Genomic DNA, 9345 nt, shown 5'->3' on the forward strand with positions numbered 1-9345 from the left:
CTTTCTTCATAGAGCTACAATAACATTGATAGTGAAACTGCATGGAACTATGGCAACTTTTCAATTTATGTCACGTACTTTTAATCTCTACTCTCATTAAAAAATACAGAATGCTTAGTGTGTGAAATTTGGTGGTAAATGTTCATTCTAATTTATCTAACAGTTCTACATTAAACAGTATAGCTTAAGGCTGGGTGATGTTAAATGAATTGGAATATGAGGATGTCTGCAGTGAAACATTGTGATGGATAGTGATATTGTTGTTATGGGGGGCAACGAAAGGTGTTAATCAAACACCCAAAGCTGAACCGGGAACCACCAACTTTATGCTTTAAGCATGACATTAGCACAATATCAGCACTGAGGTCTGAGACTAGAAGCACCATGCTGTGAGTGTGTTTAAGAGAGGGGAAGAGAAGGTGAAAGGTGAACTACTGCAAATAATGTATCTGTGAGTTATTAATAACTTACTCAAAAAGCTGCTTTGACAGCCAAAAAAGTCAGCCCAGTAAATGCGAGCAAATATTGATCAATGATGGACACAGATCTTTACGGTGGCAGCGTCAAACTTGGTCGCTAAATAAAATGCTATTTTGCCCATCTGGCAGCTGACAGATCATTGGAGTTATGTTAAAAGCACACAGTGAATGCCATTAACACCATCATGAACCTAAACCCCAATATTTTACTAAGTTAGGCTCAGTGATCAATGATGGGCAGACATCAACGACATTGGCATCATCCTTCGGCCCAGCCCTGGTATAGATTATCTATACCCCTTTTATACTGAATCCACAATCTGAGAAATACCTAATTTGGACACTGCTCAGCATTGTGTGAGGGGGTGAACATAAGTTACTATTAGTTACAGTGTGGTTAATATGGAGAAACAAATAATTGTTAGTAATTTAGAGACATAAGATGATGGCTTTTTCTAAATCTAAAATCTTATGACTTACAGCTGTGTATACGGAACTAGATATAGATTTAGGTAATGTGTGAATGGGTTACCAATAAACTGCTTTTTTATCCATGACCAATAGCATAGTTTAAATGGTCAAACATGGTGAATGCATTCTTCAGCATGATTTGTGAATAAGCAAAGCGTGAAGGATGTTTAGTAAATGGCTCTAGAAAGATCCAGTGGAGAGAGTCACTAATGTGACCAATGTCCAAAACGGACCCAGTCAAATCCATATACAGGTATTTTATCCCTTTTCAACTTGCCTGCTTATGGTGCAAATTGAGAGGCATAACAGACAGCTCAGGAGGCTTTGAGTGCTGTAAGGCATGTGGTGTAGTTAGATAACTATGGTAAATTTGCCTGTGTCACTCTGCTGACAATCAAAACCTGAGCGCAGAAAGACACCTAAAGAGGCTGCAGGCTATTAAAGCATCTTTCCCTCGATGTTCAGCAAGTAAAAAAGAAAAGAGAAAGCCTCCCAAACTCTTTGTCTGACTCTGCCAAGCAAGACAAAACCTGGGGCTTGGAGATTTAGATTTGCAAAAATATGGAGAGCTAGCGTGTCAAGCCAAGCTAGCTTAGAGCTCCTTGGTGGCTAGGCTGAAGTCTGCATTCAGTTAACCTAAGGTTGGCCTCAGCTTGGGACGTGTGCTCGTGCTTACAGTACCCAGCTGGGGTATTCAGGAGGCAAATGCCAACGCTAATCTACAGGAGCACATGGTGCAGAGAGAAAAGGTGGACAAAAGGAAGGGGAGAGAGAGGGAGAGAACAGCGGTTTAGAACAGAGTATGTACCATGTCATCATATTCACGGTCCATGGGAGGCTGACAGAATGAACGTAATGCCTGTGGACAAAGTAGGAGCGGAGAGACTTGGGAGGATGAACCAGATTCATTGAGGAAGGCAGAAAGAGATAGAGAGACAGAGAGGACTTTTGTGTAGCGGTACAGACTATTGAATTCTTTTATATTTAGAGGTTCAATCTTTGTTCCGGCGAATTCACCAGTGAGCCATTACGCAGTCTTTTATCAACCTAAATGATTTCCTTGCATGATGCTGAAGAGAGGAATTACTTGATTCACTAGACCTCTGAGCTCTTCTAGTTGTCCAGTCCTCAAAAAAACTTGAATCAGAGGATTCAGTCACTTTGATCCTAGAGGGCCTTTGAAAGACATATGTCTGGCTACTTCAAAATAAATAAATAATCTCCCCTCTCTAATGGATGCCCTCAAGTTTGCCTTCAGGGTCAGCATATTTGTGAAAGACTCAGTCAACATGAGTCTGGAGTAACTCTGACAACTTACATAAGGATAATGTATAAAGACCTTCATTCAACAACCTTCATTCTAGACCTCCTGGTCTCTCGGATTGCACCGTCCATTCACAAAATTTTTTTTACCAAGTACTTAGTAACGAAGCTAGTTCTAAACAAGTTATTTACTAAACTAGGTTGCAACATTAAAACTTCAAAAACGTCTTAACTTGGAACTGCATATAACTGCTCTATTGCAATTGGGCGGGACAATATTGATATTAAATTGACATTGGGAAATCAGATTAGATATGGTGTTAGATTTTGGATATTATAATATCGTGCAGTCTTCTTTGGTTTTGAAGGCTGCGTTACAGTAAAATCATGCCATTTTCTAAACTTACCAGACTGCTCTAGCTATTCTATAAGTTGCCTTTACCTACTTAGTCATTATGTCCACATTACTGATGACAGTATATCAAAAGAACATTGTGTAAATACTTTTTTAAAGCATCAACAAAATCGTCACCAATATTGAGGTATTCGGTCAAAAATATTGATATAGTGATATATGATTTTTTTTCCATATCGCCCTACTTGCAATACCACAGTATTGACAACCCAACTGTAGGGGATGGTAAACAACTGCTATGTTATGTTTTTTCTATTTTTGCATGGGACATCGCTACAAATTCAAGCAGCGTGACGAGGCACTGAGTATCTGCGCTGAGTTTTAAATGTTTGCCATTTTTTTCTGCTCGTCACTGTCGCTTTGAACCCAGCTGTCCAATCACAGTGGAGGACGGGCGAATACCACTAAGACCAACCTTCAAATTGCTGAACAAAAACAACAGCAGACAAGAAATGAATACTGAATCCCAACAGAACAGTGGGTGCATTCTCTCTCTCTACATGCTTCAGCCCTCCCTTCATCCAGAGCAGGTAGGTTACTCTGTCTTGTGCCGACATTTTTACTTTTGCAGATATTTTGTATCATAGCAACCAGACACAACCAGAGTGTCTCAGCTGAAAAAATGCTGAACCCCTTATTGCACCTCATTACCCTTCTGCGTTTTACCTTTACCAATAAACAAGTATTTCATTTGCTTTATAACGGTGTAATTTTTGTCATTAAAAAGTAAAAAATATGCGAAAAAATAGCCTTACAAAAAATTATTTTATAAGACACCAAAACCTCAGAATAAATAAAGTAATTTGCAAAAAAAAAACCCATCCCAAAATCCTTGCACCCCAAATTCCTGCAAGGGAAATTCCTTCACCTCCACAGCCCTAAGGACCCAACTAATAACTTAAGTAATGAGTAAATCAGTTCGGAAACATCTCTGGCACCAATTAAAGCACTCATCCCTGTAAGGAGGAAGTTACTGTGAGATCACAAGCTGTAGCATAACCTCCAAAAATGTTGGTGGACAAACAATAATTTAAACTTAACTGATAATTCTTTGTAAATGAAGCTATTAATGTGTTTTATTTATGCACTAATACATGGGGAAATATATGTTTCTTAATATATTAACAACTAATCACTATGTAAGAACTAATTTATCTGGTGACCCTAATTTGAATTAAGTGATATGTCAATCTCAAACACTTAAAATAAAATTAATTTCCATTTATAAAGACAACATTACACAACTCTGTGAAAAGACATTATTTTAAAGGTTTCAAGCCTCTAGAAAGCACAGTCTTCCTTTGGGGTCACTTTAATTCAATCACCAGGAAGGCTCATCAGAAGAGATGATAATTCATGCAGCAGCTGAGGACATACAGCTGGCCAATGACAGTGGTGTGGCCTACAGCCAACATCCAGTCCACCATTATGCAAAACACTGCTCTCACGGGATCAGACCAGACCAGTCATATAAATGAGCAACCAGCAATCATTGCCAACAACTTCCTTAATCTCCAAACTATCTGGCCCTCCAGGCCCAAAGAGCTCGTATCCAACATCATTACCAACTACCTCCAATGCACATCATCCAAACTCTCCCCTCCAGGAGGCAACTCAGGACTGTTGGATCCAAAAGAGCCAGGCACAAAAACAACTTCTTCCCCTGAGCAGCGTTCCTCATCGATACACCTGCTTTCCCCCAGACTGGTGAACAGAATGGACGACAGCACTGTAATATATAGCAGGGCTGTCTCTGTGGCAAAAAAGCATTGTCCTTAATCACAGTACAAATATTTAAATTTGCATGTGATACGATGTTCCAGTTAGGAGTTCTTTTTAACCTGGTCTGCTCAAAATGTGCTTCATTTATTTCTTTTTATTAACAAGGAATACTTTGGGATTTCAATCTCACATACAGTGGAGGTCTAGATTTGGTGGTGGTACTTTTACTGTATATGTCCTTGACATAATAGCTAATAGAGTATAAAGTAAAGTTGTTGCTCGTTGTATTAAATAATTTTGTTCTGGAATCGAACTTCTGCTTACTGCATTACAATATATCTATTTCTAGAGCAGTATTATTGTTTTTTTCTGTTTATTGTTGTTAAGGGTACAGTTTGAAACTAGCCATGGCTTTTAGTGGCAATATCAGATGTGGCAAAGATATCTTGCCACTCAGTCCTCCCTACACTTCTCTACTCAGATGGCAAAGACAATGTTTACTATCAATATACAATAACGTTAATGAGAAATTGGCAAAAGCTAATTGAAAAATGGGCCTGAAACAACCTCATGTAACACACAGTCAGTTTATGTTGTGGTTCCCCCGTTCTTCTTTAGCTCTGTCAAAGATGGACAATGATATACTGATATACAACTCTGTTACTGGCATCGACAGCTTCCTACAAGTTTACAAAAAAAAAAAAGTACATGTAAACTAATTAAAAAGCAAAGGTTGCTCTGTGTTGTTCATATCTCACAGCACTTAAGTTGAGAACTTGAACTGTGTGTCCACCTTGTATCTATTGTCTCAGATCTTACACAGTATGATGAAATCACCTTGGTTCATACTGCACCCTTGGGTGCTTCAGGTAAGGATAATTTGTTATGCAATGAATAGAGTGTAGTCAAGTGCTCCATATATTGTGATGTGGTATGATGTAACTACTCTCCAGTACTTGGCAAAACTTTAACAAGGACAAGAAGCAGCTAGCTCAAAGGCCTTTACATGCTGTATGCTTACTTTTGTGTACAATTACATGAAACTAAGAATCATTCTGTTTTTGTTAGAATGAGCTGTTTTTGTCCTCATCCATTGAGTCTGCCATCTTTCACCACCATGTTTCTACCGTAGCACAGAACAGATAAATGAAACACTGGCTTTAGACAAGGCAAAAAGCATTTTTGCATCACCCACAATAGTGAATGGTATTATGTTTTTACCAGTCTTTTTTTCCCTGGTCAGTTTGTTTTGGAGAGGAAACCTCTGCAGATAATTTGAGTACCTGCAGAAACCTCCTGAACAATGAACAATGACGGAGAGTTAATGCTTATCACATGGGAGAAGTTTTAGCTGATGCAATCTTTGCCAATAGATGCCCCTAAATCCCTCACACTCCTCCTTCAATTGTAGACATTGCACTTGAGATTTGCCATCAGTTTGTGTAACTGTTTTTCTTTAATAACAGGTTCGTGAATGGAAATATTTCAATTTAAAGTATTTGTCTTGTCTTTTATTGAATCAATGCAACTAAACCACAGATAGGCAATTATATAATCCTATCTCAGAGTCACATTATGAACTATAAAGTAAGAGAAAGAGCATAAAAATTCAGCCAGTGTAGTAACTACATAACGCCACAAGTGCACCATCCCTTCCAAATATCTCCTGCGTGATCAGTGATCCCTAATACAGTTCTGTAATTACATGTTAATCCACTGGACGTACATGAACACAGCACAGCCATGTATTATGTAAACTTGCAGACACTGCAAATCTGTCCACATTGTTCAAATTATAACTTAAGTAACCTAATGCCTCAAATTTCCCTCTATACTTGGAAGAAAAAAACAGACACATTTTAACAAAGATATATACTATGTACCCTTATCATGGTGGTGAGATTGAGATTGCTCCATTCATGTCACATTTATAGCACATTTGTAGCAGCACTGTTACTCTACCCTCCTCTCATCCATACTTTTTTTTAACTTTTTGGTTTGTTGTTTTTTTGGATTCTGACCCTGTTGCTATTTCCTCTGTATGTATTGTTTTGCAGCATTGTTTGTTATTTTCTATTCTGTAGTGTACTTGAATAATTTGTTACTGTCTGTTCTGTTACAGCCAGCACCTGTCTGGAAATGTGGTGCTGTGAGATCCAAGGCAAAGTCAAGATGTGACTTGATATAAGAGGGTGAGTTTAAAGACAAAACTTTAAATTGTATTTGAAGTAATGCTTTATATAAGTGACAGCTGGGATTGGCTCCAGCCCTCCCCCCCGCGACCCTTACGAGGACAAGCGGTTACAGTAAATGACTGACTGACTGGCTTTATATAAGTAACAACATGATGTAGACAAGAGAGTATAAATTCTACTACTCTCATATATTAGTGAATTTGCCATGTTCCTTGTCCTTTAAGAGGTTATTACTGCATTTTCCTGCACAATGTCCCCTATTCGCCTCAACCTCCTAAAATGAGACAGGGAATGAGAAAGACAAAGTAGTGACAAAGTCTTTCTTCTTTTAACCTGTTTCTGGTCCCTTAACCTAAAAAACAAAAACAAAAAAACCCAAATAAAATAAAATGCATTTGAAAAACCTAATAATAATGGGTGTAGTTCAGTAGAAAAAAATGCTGCTGTTTTTCAAATGTATTGTTTTTTTTGTTTGCATTTTAAGCACCACAAGCCGAGTGCCATCTCGTTCAATTTTGAGGGGGAACTGCCCATTTCAAACTTAAAGTGATCATTGTTTGATGCACACTTGTGAAAAAGTGAGGTTCACCCTATATGTTCATGTCGTATTATCTGATAAGAAGTTCATATTATGAGAAAATAATAGCATTAAACTGTATTAAGTAGCAGCATTAGTACCGTTGTACTGTGGACCATTATCTTTTTTAATAAGTGTTTATTCTCTCTTACAGAGGAGCACATCCTCACAGACACATAAACAGAACACACAAGCACGCATGCACACCAAAGGAGAAAACACACACAGCAAAAATTGAATGTCATGAAAAATTCACCTGCTTAATGATGCTTTTGTTTTAGTCAGGGTAATCAGTTTGCAGAAGCAGATTGCTGGCAGAGTGCTAATTAATAGAAGCAATCTGCTGCCTGTCAAAGAAAAAACAGCACTTCCAGACCCCTACTTATTTGATCTCACCAAGATCCCTACCTCTCAGGACTCCTAATGGACGCCGGAACCATCAATCACACAGCGGGGGTGAACTGGTCTGCTAAATGTGGTGCTTAATATTCCACTCTTCAGCATCATCATACACATTAAGAGATGGCCTTGGCGGACCCAGATTTTGGGTCCCGCTGAGAACAATACACCAGGAGATGGGGGGAGGGAATTAGCAAAGGCAATTACTCAGCTATGGATTTGTGTGATAAGGTTCATTTTTCTAAAGACGATTACATAGCTCTGCAATCTGCTGAAGCACCAACATTCACTTTTTACCCTCTGGGCTGACCTAACAAGTTTACATCTTCTCAAGGGATTAGCATGCTTTTGAAAAAAGTTGCTAAGAACAACATTTTATGAATCTGATAGCTTTGTGGGAACAGAGCTGAGCCAGGCAGGACTTAACGTCTACCGCGCTTACAGGCAAAACGACACGTAAAAGCAATGATACTGACATCAGCTATGCCTTGGAGACGCGTTGATGATGCTGGGGGAAGATGTTGTGAGATAGCAGCAAGGTGAGGCCGGCAGAGTGTGACTTGAAGAAATTAAGAGTTGTTTAATTAACTTTTCTTCCCTGTACGCCTCAGTGCACCAGTCTGGCAGCCTCAGAGTGGGAGAGAAGGCATACTCAACCGCTTAACAAAGCGTTCTAATCCAGAGGTGAGCTCAACACTCCCAACACCCCAGAAGAAGAGAGAATTCTACCAGGTCTTTGGCTATCTTTTGGGAGCTGATTAAAGACATTTGATGGGAGTTTTTGTCTTCAGAAGATTCAATAGTTCAAAATAGCAGCCTGTGCTTGCTTTACAGATGAAAAAAGTTTGATGCGCAGATATTTTCACCCTTGAGGGGATTCATCACAATGGAAGAAAGGAGCATCCTTGAAAAACAGTCCAACTAGGTATGATAATTCACACAACCGACCCATATTTTCTCAAACATCAAAGAGCACTTTGCTAACACAATGGGCATCATCATCACTTAGTCTTCCTGAATTAATTGCTGGCAAAATCTTAAGCTCTTAAAACATATTAAGGGTAATAACTGTTTACATTGTAGGTTAAGTGTGAGTTATTTTACTGGTTTCCAAAATACAAATGTCTTAAAAGGATAAATTCAGTATTTTCAGTATTTTTCAACCTGGACCCTATTTTGCCATGTTTTTGTGTATGAGTAACTCATGGACAATAAACAACCTTTTTGTTTTTAATTAGTTGGGGGAGTACGGTGCAGCCACTAACAGGGAAACAGGCTGCAGTTTAACCACTTGGGGAATTGGGGAACTGTCAATTCACATCCACTAAAAGTGCTCGTTTTTGTCACTGACAGGCTCAGATTGTTATTGTAAAGGTCTGGCAATGTAATGGAAAGGATTCCAACAGGAATAGACCTTTTTGTTCAAGGGTGACATCCTTTTTGTCAGAAACAGCCCCAAAATTATCATCGTGTGAAAGGTAACTGAGGCAGGTAAGACCATGTATGGTAGCCTTGGCCACCAGTGTGTGGATGTATGTGTGAATGGCTGAATGTGACATGTAGTGTAAAAGCGCTTTAAGTGGTTGACAGACTAGAAAAGTGCTATACAAGTGCAGTACATTTGCAATGCCCAAACCCACCAGATTCAATGTAAATAAACAGTAATTTTAGTATGTATAAAGGCAACATATTTTCACATGGTGAATTTGGGGTTTATTTGAACAAAACCAGAGTTGGCGATTTTTGTAACAATGGAAAGAAGTACCAAGGTGTTCTTTTATTTATTTTATTTTTATTTAGTTTTTGTCGACTTTAAATGAAGTG

General features: G+C 38.6%; 1 protein-coding gene across 1 annotated transcript in view; it reads right to left on the minus strand.

Annotated features, from left to right (window-relative positions):
• LOC121960011 (matrix metalloproteinase-17-like) overlaps window positions 1-9345 on the minus strand; it is a 54516-nt gene that overhangs the window by 17592 nt on the left and 27579 nt on the right. The window lies entirely within an intron of this gene.

The sequence above is a fragment of the Plectropomus leopardus genome, chromosome 20, assembly GCF_008729295.1.
Source record: "Plectropomus leopardus isolate mb chromosome 20, YSFRI_Pleo_2.0, whole genome shotgun sequence".
In the NCBI taxonomy this organism is placed as follows: domain Eukaryota; kingdom Metazoa; phylum Chordata; class Actinopteri; order Perciformes; family Serranidae; genus Plectropomus; species Plectropomus leopardus.